We start from the raw sequence: 13,607 nt of genomic DNA, 5'->3' as shown, positions 1-13,607 counted from the left end.
TTATCAGCGGCCCTCTAGCCCACCCTTTCTACCATCTTGGATTACCACACACGATACCACAGCACCTCCACATGCAGTCTGCAAGTTTTTCAGATGTAAGTGGATATTGGAATAAAGCATTGTTTTTAATCGCTCTGACCTGGTGCCCTGTTTTCTCTTTTTATCTCTGTTTTCAATGGAATCCCATACCTCAACAAGGAGCTGCCATCTTGTGTGTATTCTGTTCAGTCACCACCTGTTGCTTTTCCCATTGGCCCTGTTATCCTGTGGTTCTTACCTATTTATGGACTACATGGACTCTAAACACCATTATATTATTTCATTATTATTTTTCTCTGTTCTTATCAGTCTGCATATTTTTACTATTATTCTTATTTCCATTAATTCACATATAAATCATATTGAATGTCAGTGAGTGCTAACTCACTCACTTTCAGTTGGTGAATTGTCTGCATGTACTCAGGACTACAGCAGTGTAAGCTACATAGTTACATAGTTTGTGAGGTTGAAAAAAGACATCAGTCCATCTAGTTCCACCTATGATGTGTGTGTGTGTTTGATGTTAGCTGTACATTGTATACCCCCTTTGTTGTGGTCTTTAAGGTGCCCATCTAATGGTTTTTTGTAGCTATCGATGCTCCCTGCTGATACTACTGCTTGTGAAAGAGAATTCCACATCCTTACTGCTCTGACAGTAAAGAACCCCTTATGTATTTTAAGGTTAAACTGTTTTTCCTCTAGTTTTAGTGAGTGGCCATGTGTCTTATTGTATTCCCTTTCTCTGAAAAGTTTGTTCCTTATGCTAGGGTCATCTCCAGTACAGTATTTGTACATTGAAATCATATCCCCCCTCAAGCGTCTCTTCTCCAGAGAGAATACATTCAGTGCGTGTAGTCTTTCCTCATAGCTGATGTCCTCCATTCCCCTAATTATTTTTGTTGCCCTTCTCTGGACTCTCTCCAGCTCCAGCACATCCTTCCTGAGGACCGATTCCCAGAACTGGACGGAATACTCGAGATGTGGCCGGACCAGAGTCTTGTAGAGTGGGAGAACAATCTCCTTATTTCTGGAGGGAATCCTTTTTTTATACATGCCAGTATTTTTTTGACTTTGCTTGCAGCGGCTTGGCATTGCATGCCACTGCCAAGCCTGTTGTCCATCAGGACCCCCAGGTCTTTTTCCATCTTAGATTCAACCAGAGGTTCTCCCCTAGTGAGTAGCTTGCTTTCATGTTTCTGACGCCCAAGTGCATTACTTTATATATTTCAACATTAAACCTCATCTGCCATGTAGTTGCCCACCCCATTATTTTGTTCAGGTCTGCTTGTAAGGTTTCCACATCCTGCATCGAAGATATTGGCATGCTTAGTTTAGTATCATCCGCAAATATCGAGATTGTTCTAGATATCCCTCCTCTAGGTTGTTTATGAATAAATAAGACAGGATTGGTCCCAGGACAGGACCTTGGGGGACCCCACTTTCCACACCCGCCCAATCTGAGTACTCCCTATTTATCACCACCCTCTGGACTCTCCCCTGGAGCCAGTTCTCGATCCTGGTACTCACCCTATGGTCCATACCTATGTACCTTAGTTTTTACAGTAAGCGTTTGTGGAGAACTGTGTCAAATGCCTTTGCAAAGTCCAGATACCCCACATCCACAGGCTTTCCTTTGTCTAGATGGCAACTCACTTCATCGTAGAAGGTTAATAGATTGGTCTGGCAAGAACGATTTTATCTGAATCCATGCTGATTACTACTAATAATACCGTTCTCATTACTAAAGTCTTGTATGTAGTCTCTTACCATCCCCTCCAAAATCTTGCAGACTACTAATGTTAGACTGCCCGGCCTATAGTTACGCAGGATATATCTCAGCCCTTTTTTAAATATTGGTACCACGTTGGCTTTTTTCCAATCAGCTGGCACCATACCCGTCTGTAGACTATCCTTAAAGATCAAGAATAATGGTCTGGCTATCACCTGGCTGAGCTCTTTAAGAACCCTTGGGTGCAAGCAATCCGGTCCCGGTGATTTATTTATGTTAAGTTCCTCTAGTTTAGTTCTAAGTCTATCTTCTGTTAACCATGGGGGTACTTCCTGAGGTGTATTATTTAATTTAGCATTACAAGCTGGGTTAGTGTAGCCCCCCAATTCTTTTGTGAAGACTGAAGAGAAGAAATTATTTAACACTTTCCCCTTCTCTCTGTCCTCTGTGGCCAGATTCCCTTTGTCGTCTTTTATGGGGCCAATGTGTTCTGGCCTCGCTTTCTTACTATTTATATACTTAAAGAATTTCTTGGCCTTTTCTTTACCCAGGGCTTAGTTTTGCTCTTTTAAATTAATTTCCCTTTGGAATGCACTGGCCAATCCCTTTGTTTACTATGCTCTTGAAGCACTCCCATTTTTCCTCCATGTTCTTTGTTCCCAGGGTTCTATCCCATTTGATATTTTCTAGAAAAGAGTACAGTTTTGGGAAATTGGATCTTTTGAAATTCAGTGTCCTTATATTACCCTTGTGTTTCCTGTTACTATGATTAATACTGAAACGTATTGACCTATGGTCACTGTTTTCTAAGTTGCCCCGTATTTCTATATCCGTGAGCAGGTCTGTATTGTTGGTAATCAGTTGGTCTAGTACCGCATTGTTTCTTGTCGGTGCGTTTACCATCTGACCCATAAAAATGTCCTGCAAAATATTTAGGAACTGCCGAGCCTTGGATGAATGCGCGGTTCCTTCTGCCCAGTCTATATAGGCTTGCAGTCTATATAAGCCCCGTCTATATAAGCTTGCATTGTGTCAACTACAGGGGTGTTTTCTGAATATAAGTGAGAAGCTCTTCCCAAATCAAATACCCAATATTTGCTGTGAATGCATAGTGGGCCCCAACCTCCTCGAGGCCTGTGCAAACTACACACATTAGATACATGCCTGTAGACAGATGGAGTTTTTCTCTCTCTTGTAGGTGGTACAATGCCGAAGCTACCAGGAAAGGGGGGCCTGTGTAGGGAAATGTCCCCTTAGATAATCAGTTAGCTTTCTTCGGCTGTTCTTGCCATTGAAAGACAGTGATTTTTGCTAGCGGCTATGGCAGCCACTTGTAATAATCAGAAGCGAATCCAGCAGGCTGGATGTATCCAAGTTCATTTATCAAACAACTTGGTGCATTCAGCCTGCCCATTAACCAGTTTGGCTCCAGAGCATTTTTTTTTTCTTTTTCGCATGTAAAAATCCTAATTGGCAATAAAATTACATAAGCCCCCAAAACATTTTCTAAAAGCAAAGGCCCTGTAGAATAAAAAGGTGATAGTTGAAAATGTTTGTTTCAAGTGATATTTGCGGAACTGTTTATTAAATGCAAATTTTCCGGGAAAAATATAATAAAATTATTTTAGGGCAAAACCACGCTATATTGTACCCATTTTTGGTAAAAATTAAAAAATGAGGTTGCATTGAGTAAATAGACACCTAAAATTCTGTGTTTTAAAATTGCATGCGCCCGCGATTTCGCCAAAAACAATGGTGACCAAAAATCACCAAAGAGGACGCTTTAAAAGACATTACAGCACATCAGTTTAGAGTTAACTAGGAGATCTTGAGCTAGAATTATTGTTCTTACTCTGACGTTTCTGACGGCGATATGTCACATGTGTGGTGTGACTGCGGTTTACATACACGTACTCACCCTGGGCTGCGTTTGCGGGGCAGCAGTGGTTTTGGCAATTTTGTTTTATTTTATTTTAATATATTTTATTATCATTTTATTTTTATTTTTTACTTTTTCAATTTCTTTGTTGTTTTTTTTTTTTTACGTGATTGCTATCGCAGGGGGTTAATAAAACCCAATGTGATAGCATTGGGCAGATGACAGCTACTCTTTTTGGAGACATTAGGAGTCTAATAGACCCCAATGTCTCCCCTGCCCTTTACACCATCTAACCAAGCACAGGTCGGCTTGGTTAGATGTGTTCCCTGGCTGTGCTGGCCAGGAAAGTGTGCATATGAAACTGGAAGTGACATCACTTCCAGTTTCATTGTTTGCATGCAAGATCGAGGCATGAATTTGCCTCGGCCTCACTACAGTCTCTCTCTTCCCGCCGGCGGATGTGTTTCCGGGTGTCGGTAAGCGCTGGACAGCCCTAGGACCACGGGAAGAGGGCGGGCCACCGGCAGGAGGGGGCACCATGCGACTGGCTGCCTGAAAGTGGTGATCAAAGGTTCATTCTTTAGATGTACATAGTACGCCTAAAGAGCTGAACTTGGTTACGGCTCGAATCGGCCGAGATTCAAACCATATATGGCTGGCCTTAGGCTTGTTCAATTAAGTTTTGACAATAAAACCTGGAAGCTGACTGTTTTTATGCAGAGTTGTACCAGATTATGCACTCTCCACTTTGGTAAATAACCCCAATAGGGCTATGGAGGTACTGGATATCACTGCATAATTTGAATAAAAAATGTTAAATAAATAAATTACCAATATGCATGCATAACGTGACCAAAATAACCTAAGCATGTGTAAGGATCAGTGCTACGCTCAACTGTGCTGCAATCATTGTGTATGAATCAGTGCTGAGCGCAACACTGATTCATACACATGTCAATGCATGAAGTAGGATTTGATAAAGAACAGGCCATCTTAACAAGGGAGCCCTAAATAGGGGATACCAAGAAATCAGGACATGCTTATAGTGAGTGGCGAGATAGGGAGAGGAACTGGGACAGGTCAGGGACAGTATTTAATGCAGGGGCAGGTTCCTAGCGAGTAGGGACAGTGTAATGGAAGCTATGTGGTGCCAGAAAACCTCCCTAGGATCCTGCCCAGTGGGCCAGTGCTATCCAGTTATACAGCATACTGTCCTCCCTCCAGCAGAAGCGGTCCTCCAGTAACAATACATTGTACAACCATATTCCGAGATGTTCTCAACTGCCTTGCTATACAGTGTGCCAATATCTCAAACACCACGACTTTTACATCTTGATTAACAACAACTATAAAGTTCCACTTTGCTGTGTGTGTATGCATTCCCTCCCAAGCAAGTACCTCATTGAGACCCCACCTACACGCCAGTGGTAAGCTGGTATGGCTCATATTTGCACAACATTCCATAAATGACAAAATCTAAAGTATATGCTATTGATGCAGTACGGGGAAGGAAAAAATAATTAAGTTGAGGACTAGGCTCTCTACCATGAGCCTGGTAAACATTGCTATACTACTGGAATTATATATACCTAAGACCTCAATACCACCTCAATGGTTTCTATCTGTTTGAAACTTTTGTCTCTTTGCAACAAGGTGGTCATCACATCACAAAAAACTGAAACCAAATACTATGACCACAATTGTTTTCAGGGGTCTAGGAACTGTAGCGCCAGACCAAAGGAGCGGCCTAATAACCTGGGTTCTCTGTTCTGCTCCTTGACTTGGATAATTCTCCCAGCCCCTCTGATGCATTAATTAGAATGGAAATCACACACAACAAATAATGAGTCACAAGAAAGGATACCTTTGACTTGGTAATGAGGTAATGAGGTAATACCAGGAAATGGACAGGAGACTGTTTAGTGGTAAAGGAGCTCAATGTATTAGGATAGATTGGAGTAAACAGAGGCTTGAGCATCAGTGAGCACACACATAGACACAGGCTGCTAGACAGGAAGATCACTATGCCAGGGCTACTTAGGTTAGAGTTCTGTACCACTAGACTGGCGTTAACACAGGTGGTAACACAGGAACCAGCAACATCAATGAAAGACAGTGAACAACACAAAATTAAATGTGTTGAAAAAAGAGATGTTGCAACTACTTAGGGTACCATTGTATGATTAAGTCCTATATGGTACCCCTGTGTGGTACCTCTCAACTAAGCAACTAGCAAAGGTCTCTATGTGGCAATGGTAACAAGTCAAACTTTGTTCCTGAGTCTTCAGCCGGCTATAGTTGGAGCCCATTGGTGCGCATAACAGCCACAGGAGGGCCTGCAGGCAGTAACGCAGTAACGGATTATAGAAAAGCTAGGTTTAGGATCTATATCCCAAAAAGCCACAAATCTATAATAAATAAGATAAAATAAGTCCAATCCTGATTTAACTAGAATATATGTTTTCTCTAGAAGTGAAGTGAAAAGTAACCCACACCCTCATATGGACAGAGTTTAGTGTGAACAGGACTAGCACTGAGAAGTGGGTGATATTTCACATCATAGAAGAGCTCAGGGAACAGGTCAAAATGTGCATATATACACGGAGCATGACAAATTTCAGCTGCTGTTGCACTGACGATAGCTCTTACTGGGTTATAGAATGTGATGGTTATATGCAGTGCATTCTGTGGTATGCTTAGGGTATTGGAATAGATAATGGGGTGTGCTTAATGTAAAAAAGCTGGAAAACATCATCTGCATTCAAATGTTCTGAAGTAAAATTGTGTTGGAACAAATTTATGTCTTATTGAAGAGTTAAGTTGTCTGTGGATGGTGTCAAGTCAGCATGTGACCATATTGTCCAGGCAGAATGGATCTATGGAGGTATGTCAATGCATAAAGTATCATTTGAAACAGAATAGTGGCCTATGCTGGGTGGATTGTGGTGCATGGATATGCTTGAGTGTACTGCAGTGTGTATTGTATTGGGGGCACAATGGGATTCGCTCAGTGTATTTTTGGGAAAGGCGTCCTCCGTGTGTACTGCGCTTCACGCCACTAACTCCAGAATGCCAGATTATTTATGATGTGCAGTATATAAAATACTTAACATTTCTCCACTCTGAAGATTTTTATATAATCCATACAGATAATCACCACTGTATCATCATTTATTAGACAGAAGTTATTTGTGCCAAAGGCACTTTGGAATTCTGCCCTGTTAAATCAATGGGCATGCTTGGGCTAGTACATGCTTATGATTATTTTTAACTAAAGCAAATTAATACATTCAGAGTTCCACCATATCATGCTTCTGCTGCCAATACCAACATGTTTGTATCCAGTATTTTAATGATTCACTGCTCCCTTTCTCCCTACATTTTTTTTTTTTTTATTCTTTCTTTCTATGACATTTTCAAATGAGAAAATGGTTAGCTAAATACAATCTGGGTGCATCAAAACAAAGTCTTATAACCTTTTTAGAAAGCAGCCACAGCATTAATAGAAATACCTGTCCCTGTTAGCAGGCTGTAGAGAAGGACCCTTGCTCTCTATGTGGAAGCAGTGGTCTCTATGCTGATTCATAAAATAGAGGAACAGGGGAAAAAAATGGACTTTCAAGGCACCATACATAAAAGGAACAACACTTTATTGTTGATTAGCATAAAACCAGAAAAAGATTCGTCAACCATCCCCTGGGGGGCGGAGACACTAAATCAAAATACAGGTGGCACGGTGAAATAAACCCTGCCACTAAGACATATAGGGTAACAAGAATGGACAAAATTGCAATAAAAATCACAACTACATAAGTGAGGGCGCTATACGCTACAATCGGGGAGCACCCGAGATCCAGGGTAACGCAGAGCGTCCTCGACAATAAAGGTACAACTTGCACAAAAGAACAGGTTCATGTAGCCAGAATCTCTACATGTTTCGCCTGATGTTCAAGCTTCTTCCGGAGCTGTTAGGATACACGTTCCCTATATAGGTGTCACTGGAGCCGACAATAGGGCGCCAAGGAGGTAGCCAGAGAGTACCATATAATGTTAGTAGTCACGAGGGACGACCTGCTGAGGCAACTCATGGGAGCACGCACTGCTACAACCAATTAGAAAGTATTGATTGTCCGGGTTTGCTATGTTATGTACCGGTTCATATTTGAATTGTTTTTTACCCGGACAATCAATACTTTCTAATCGGTTGTAGCAGTGTGTGCTCCCATGAGTTGCCTCAGCAGGTCGTCCCTCGTGACTACTAACATTATATGGTACTCTCTGGCTACCTCCTTGGCGCCCTATTGTCGGCTCCAGTGACACCTATATAGGGAACGTGTATCCTAACAGCTCCGGAAGAAGCTTGAACATCAGGCGAAACATGTAGAGATTCTGGCTACATGAACCTGTTCTTTTGTGCAAGTTGTACCTTTATTGTCGAGGACGCTCTGCGTTACCCTGGATCTCGTGTGCTCCCCGATTGTAGCGTATAGCGCCCTCACTTATGTAGTTGTGATTTTTATTGCAATTTTGTCCATTCTTGTTACCCTATATGTCTTAGTGGCAGGGTTTATTTCACTGTGCCACCTGTATTTTGATTTAGTGTCTCCGCCCCCCAGGGGATGGTTGACGAATCTTTTTCTGGTTTTATGCTAATCAACAATAAAGTGTTGTTCCTTTTACGTATGGTGCCTTGAAAGTCCATTTTATTTTTTTTTCCCTGTTCCTCTATTTTAAGACTTTTAGGATGTGGCACATGACTTTGTATCTCGCTACGCCCCTGCTTTTTGCTGCATCAGGGTTGGCGTAGTAGTCCTGTTCAATCTATGCTGATTCAGACCTATAGCAAAGGTCATGTTCCCTGCTGCTCAGGGAGCTCTAGTTCTGACTTAGCAGAGGACATGTATGACCTTTGTTTAGAGACCATTGGTTCCACACAGAGATCCAGCATCCTTCTCTGCTGCATGCTGGCAAGGGCAGGCTACTCATGTGTGGCTGTTTTTTGAAGAAAATGAACAGTAGGATTTTGCACACCTTTTGTTTTGATGCACCTGGAGTGTATTTGGCTGCTTTAAACTGAAAGTTAATTTGGGATTTAAAATGATGCATTTCTTCAAACTTTTACGAATGTGGGAGCAGATAAGTGTAGCACCTTCTAGTGTGCTAGAAAAGGATTTTTGTGTAGTGTAGGTAAATTGTCAGGCTAGCAGCCAAGCCTGTGTTTGTTATCTGGGTTGCGTGAGTGACTCAGGGAGGGCTGGATGACTCACAGGCAGCATCTCTGAGACCTCCCCCCTACTTCTGGAACTTGCTGGAAACTTCCAGAAGAATGGGAGTGGAGGTGAGAAGAAGCTGTCTGGAGTATTCTGAGGGCACTGACCAATCCCCAACAGATGGGTTGGCAGGGAGCAGGTTCCCACAAATACTCAGGGTCAGCCCAGCTGGGGCAGTGGAGTTTGGTTGGAAGCTGGAGATTGAGTGTTAGGCTGTCGGTGGCCCTTGAGGGTAGCTCCCCTAGTCTAGGGGGTGACCATGGGCCTGGGCTCGGGTGCAGAAGGGACCCTCTTCACAACACACAGGGGATGTACTGACTCTGGGAGCAGGAGAAGGACAGCAGGAGAACACTGCTGGGCTAATCTCCAGGGAGGAAGACAGCCAGGTGGACTGGTGAGTGTTCCAGTTGGGAGAGGACTGAGAGGCAGCCTGAGTGGACTGGGGAGAGCAGTCTGAGGTGAATGCAGAGACAGTCTGGGAGGACTGTGGATGTTTAGCCAAGAGGGCTGGAGAAGGGGGCAGCTGTAGCCAGGTGGGCTGGCAGTGCCTGAAGAGGTGGTGCAGGGATCAGTAGCCACATGAGGACTGCTGGGCACTAGGGTGTTGCTACACAAACAAGGGGCCTGTGGTCCCTGCCTGTAAAGGAGCATTTGCTATGTATTTTATAGTCTTTTGTCAGATCACCCAACAGTGTGCCAGCTGGTCCTGGTAGTTGTAGTACTGCAATCAACAATTGTGCAGGAGGCAGAGGAAAAGTGTATATATGGACTGTATATAGTTCTGTACCTGAAGTGCTCTTTTCTGAAAGTCAAGTGGGCATCCCATAATACCCTAATCTCTATCCAAATGTATTCCCCTCAATAAAACATGAAACAGAATACTGTTCTTTGACTCAAGTGTGCAGTGTGCAGTGTGCCTGGCTGTGCAGGGTGGGGGATCCCATTCAGACACGGAGCTGCCGTTCAGCCCCATCCCCTCTCTCTCCTGATTGGCTAACTGACTTTGATTGACAGCCGTGGGAGCCAATGGCACCACAGCTGTGTCTCAGCCCATCAGGAGGGAGAGTCCTGGATTGGCCGAGGGACTCGTGGACATCGCCGTATAGAGATGGGGCTCAGGTAAGTATTAGGGGGTACCTTGATAACCTCATTTCAGACGAAACATACGTCAGGTGCTGACGTCATCCCTACGTTCCAGGAAGTAAGGACGGGCGAAAGAGCCGACCGGCCAGCGGCTCTTTTGAATTTCTGCACTTTACACTGCAGTTATATGTGAGTGTAATCCTTTTTTATTATCCAATAAAGCCATACAATTTTACGCTATGGAGCTATTTTATTTTCTCGTTATGGTGGCGATATATGTGTGTCACTGAGGGCAGGCTCTTGGGTGTCCCCATAGTTGTATTTGGAAAATATCAGTCCCTGTAACCAGTATCTGTGTCTGTGGCCCAAGAGGAGATCTTTTGCTGGCTGTCCCTTTGTTGTTCATCTGATTTGGAGAATACAGGCTCAACTTTACCATTCTTCTGGTAAGGAGAATATCTCATAGGTGGTGGATACAGCACAGTCAGGGCCGGCCTTTGGGGTGTGCGAGCTGTGCGGCCACACAGGGCGCCATGGGCAACAGGGGCGCTGTGTGCCTATCACAGCTTGCAGATGATCAGGCCGCACAGCGGGAGGTAAGCGGCGACCGCGGCCTGGACAGGGTTAACACAGGCCACGGCCGCCGCTTACTTCCCGCTGTGCGGCTGTGCCTTGGTCTCCTAGCTGCAGGGCTGAGCCTCAGATCCACGCTGACATATCCCTCCTCTATGCAGGGACGCCAGAGGAGAGATGGTCAGCTCCTCCTCCTCCTGCCCTACCCACACTCCCTGGGGATGTGTGGGGTCGGGAAGTTTAAAGAAAAAAAGAAAAGCTGCAGACAGTGTGTGCTTCCCTACTGAGGTAAGTAAACTCTCTGATGTAAGGGGGGGCGATATGTGGGGGGTCTCTGATGTAAGGGGGTCTCTGTATGGGGGGGGTCTCTGATGTAAGGGGGTCTCTGTGTGGGGGGGTCTCTGATGTGTGGGGTCTCTGATGTAGGGGGGTCTCTGATGTAGGGGGTCTCTGATGTAGGGGGGGCTCTGTGTGTGGGGGGTCTCTGATGTAGGGGGGGCTCTGTGTGTGGGGGGGTCTCTGTTGTAAGGGGGGCTCTGTGTGTGGGGGTCTCTTATTTAAGGGGGGCCGTGTGTGGGGGGTCTCTGATGTAAGAGGGGGCTCTGTGTGGGGGGTCTCTGATGTAAGGGGGGCTCTGTGTGAGGGGGGCTCTGATGTAAGGGGGCTCTGTGGGGGGGTCTCTGATGTAAGGGGGGGCTCTTTGGGGGTCTCTGATGTAAGGGGGCTCTCTGATGTAAGCGGGGCTCTGTGTGGGGGTCTCTGATGTAAGGGGGGCTCTGTGGGGGTCTGTGATGTAAGGGGGGCTCTGTGGGGGTCTCTAATCAAATGGGGTCTCTGGTGTAAGGGGGGGCTCTGTGAGGGTCTCTGATGTAAGGGGGGCCTCTGTGAGGGTCTCTGATGTAAGGGTGGGCTCTATGAGGGTCTTTGATGTAAGGGGGCTCTGTGAGGGTCACTGATGTAAGGGGGGCCTCTGCAAGGGGTCTCTGATGTGGGGGGGGGATCTCTGATGTAAGGGGGGCTCTGTGTGGGGGGTTTCTGATGTAAGAGGGGCTCTGTGGGGGGGTCTCTGATGTAAGGGGCTCTATGTGGGGGTTTCTGTGGGGGGATCTCTGATGTAAGGGGGGTCTCTGATGTAAGGGGGGCTCTGTGTGGGGGGTCTCTGATGTAAGGGGGCTCTGTGTGGGGGGGTCTCTGATGTAAGAGGGGCTCTGTGGGGGGGTCTCTGATGTAAGGGGGGCTCTTTGGGGGTCTCTGATGTAAGGGGGGCTCTGTGAGGGGGTCTCTGATGTAAGGGGAGGCTCTGTGTGGGGGGTCTCTGATGTAAGGGGGGGCTCTGTGTGGGGGGGTCTCTGATGTAAGCAGGGCTCTGTGTTTGGGGGTCTCTGATGTAAGCAGGGCTCTGTGTGGGGGGATCTATAATTTAAGGGGGTCTCTGGTGTAAGGGGGGCTCTGTGAGGGTCTCTTATGTAAGGGGGAGCTCTGTGAGGGTCACTGATGTAAGGGGTGCCTCTGTGAGAGGTCTCTGATATAAGGGGGCTCTGTGTGGGGGGGTCTCTGATGTAAGGGGGGGATCTGTGTGTGGGGGTCTCTGATGTAAGGGGGGGGCTCTCTGTGGGGGGGTGTCTAATGTAAGGGGGGCTCTGTGGGGGGGGTCTCTGATGTAAGGAGGGCTCTGTGGGGGGGTCTCTGATGTAAGGGGAGCTCTGTGGGGGGGTCTCTGATGTAAGGGCGGACTCTGTGGGGGGGGTCTCTGATGTAAGGGCGGGCTCTGTGGGGGTCTCTAATGTAAGGGGGTCTCTGATGTAAGGGGAGCTCTTTGAGGGTCTCTGATGTAAGGGGGGCATCTAATGTAGGGGGGGCTAAGTTATAAGTGATCATAAAAAAGAAAAGTCAAATAAAGTGCAAAAATGGTGCAAAAAAAGTGCGCTGGGGGGCGCCACAGGATTAGCTCACACAGGGCGCCTAAACACCTAAGGCCGGCCCTGAGCACAGTGTGGTGATATTTACTTCAGCATCCTTTTTTCTTCACGGATTTGGGACTTATTGGACTTCACTGATTTTTATCCATTATATTTATGCACTTATTTATTGATTCAGCTTTATTATATTATATTATATTATATTATATTATATTATATTATATTATATTTATGGTTATCACTTTATTTATTTATGTATTTATTTATGCACATATTTATTTGATCTAAGCTTATTTTTTTTTATCACTCAGCGCAGCTTGTTTTTGTTTATTTGGATTTCGGTGCTATCACACTGGAAGCCACAGCTAATATTTTTACGTTACATGAGCGCGGTTACATATTGGTTTTCGAAGTATTAGGGGGTGCTGGGGAGGCTGATACACAGAGAAGGCTTTATATCTTAAAGCATAGAATGCATTAAGTTAAAAAACCTTCTGACTTTACAATTCCTTTAATGGAAGGGTCCCTATACTAACTCACTCCAACCCTGGTTTTAGGGTTCTCTGGTCCCCCTGGAAGACCATGAGAAACAAGACAACACTATCAGCAATTACAGACAGCCCCTGACTATCCTAGTATGGTGTACCATGCTTAATATATTGTTCTGGTCTCTGGCTTTGGGGAATTTGCTCTATTAGGAATATGCATCCGGGTGCCTCCTTCTAATGCTTATGTGTCAAGAGTCTTACTGCCATTTACCTCCTGATTTCAGTATATGTTTTGTAAGTAATAAAAGCCCTTATTTCTGAACAGCCATGTAATGACACATTTGTAGCTTATCTATGCCCACCCGGTGATAGAGATGTTAAATATTTTGCTCATTGAAATGTCCCCTCTATCAACCGAGTGAGGTAAAAGAGAGACAAATGGGAGTAATTACAAGGCCTTATCTCTCATGTAGCAGGCTGAGGAAGAAAGAGGATAAATACAGATACATGGCCGTACAAGGCAAAACGAGCTGACTGACATAAAATATGGAAGAGAGAAGGCACAGGACGCATAAAAACAGGATTATTTACCAAGAGCAAGAGAACCTGCCACAGAACATACTAGTT

The sequence above is a fragment of the Pelophylax lessonae genome (assembly GCF_965119305.1).
Source record: "Pelophylax lessonae genome assembly, chromosome: 3".
NCBI classification, from domain to species: domain Eukaryota; kingdom Metazoa; phylum Chordata; class Amphibia; order Anura; family Ranidae; genus Pelophylax; species Pelophylax lessonae.
The sequence above is the reverse complement of the archived record's forward strand: the minus strand, read 5'-3'. Positions refer to the sequence as shown.